The following is a 1062-nucleotide window of genomic DNA, read 5'->3' on the forward strand; positions in this document are numbered from 1 at the left end:
AATATGCTATCATATATCACTTTTAAGGTGCACTCTCCCTCATCTGCTTCAATTCAGTATACATAATCTATCCAGTTTTTCTCAGTCTTACCCCAACCATGATGTCAGTCACTTTCTACAAGAGTGGCATCATGCAGTATTTATCCTTTTGTGACTGAGATATTTCACTCAGCATAATGTCCGCCAGGGTCACCCATTTTGAATAATATTGCTTAAGTTCCTTGCTTTTCAATGCAGCGTAGGATTCCATTATGTGAATATACCACAGCTTCTCCATACATTTGTTTGTTGATGGGCACTTAGGTTGTTTCCACATCCAAGCACACCCATGTTCATCGCTACTTTGTCCACAATCTTTGTTTTCTTAATGTCGAGCTTCAATCCATTTTGAAGGCTGCAGTCCTTGACCTTCTGCAGCAAGTGCTTCAGGTTCTCCTCAGTTTCAGCAAACAGGGTTATGTTATCTGCATAGTTCAGATTCTTGATAACTCTTCCACAAATACTGATGCTACATTCCTTCTCATACAGCCCAAATTACCCAATGAACTGCTCTGCATATAGAAAATGTATGGAGACAGAATATATCCCTAGTGTACATCCTTCCCGATTTTAAACTATGCAGTGTCTCCTTACTCTCTTCTGATGACTGATTCCTGATCCAAGTGTGTTGTTGTTGTTGTTATGTGCCATCAGGCCACCTGTGACTCATAGCAACCTTATGTACAACGGCCCTAAACCCTTCCCTATCCTTTGTCAATCTCATTGTCTCTGACACACCTACTCCCATTTCCCTAGTGACTGAATCAATCCATCTCACCAAGGGTCTTCCTCTCCTTCACTGTCCCTCTACCCTCCCAAGCATGACATCCCTCTCCAAGGTCTGATCCTGCCTTGCAACATGTCCAAAGTATGTCAGATAAAGCTTCAGAATTCTTGCCTCCAAGGCTTCACGTTCTCCAGCACAAACTTGTTTGTCCTCCTAGCAGTCCATGGTATACTCAATACTCTTCTCCAGCACCACATCTCAAAGGCATCAACTCTCCTTCTATCATCCCTAGTCAT

General features: G+C 42.5%; 1 protein-coding gene across 1 annotated transcript in view; it reads right to left on the reverse strand.

Annotated features, from left to right (window-relative positions):
- The window catches only part of LOC102854222 (butyrophilin-like protein 2-like), a 70260-nt gene that overhangs the window by 27260 nt on the left and 41938 nt on the right, over positions 1 to 1062 (reverse strand). The window lies entirely within an intron of this gene.

This window comes from Elephantulus edwardii, unplaced genomic scaffold, assembly GCF_000299155.1.
Source record: "Elephantulus edwardii isolate Elephantulus edwardi_28Jun2011 unplaced genomic scaffold, EleEdw1.0 scaffold00221, whole genome shotgun sequence".
Lineage (NCBI taxonomy): Eukaryota > Metazoa > Chordata > Mammalia > Macroscelidea > Macroscelididae > Elephantulus > Elephantulus edwardii.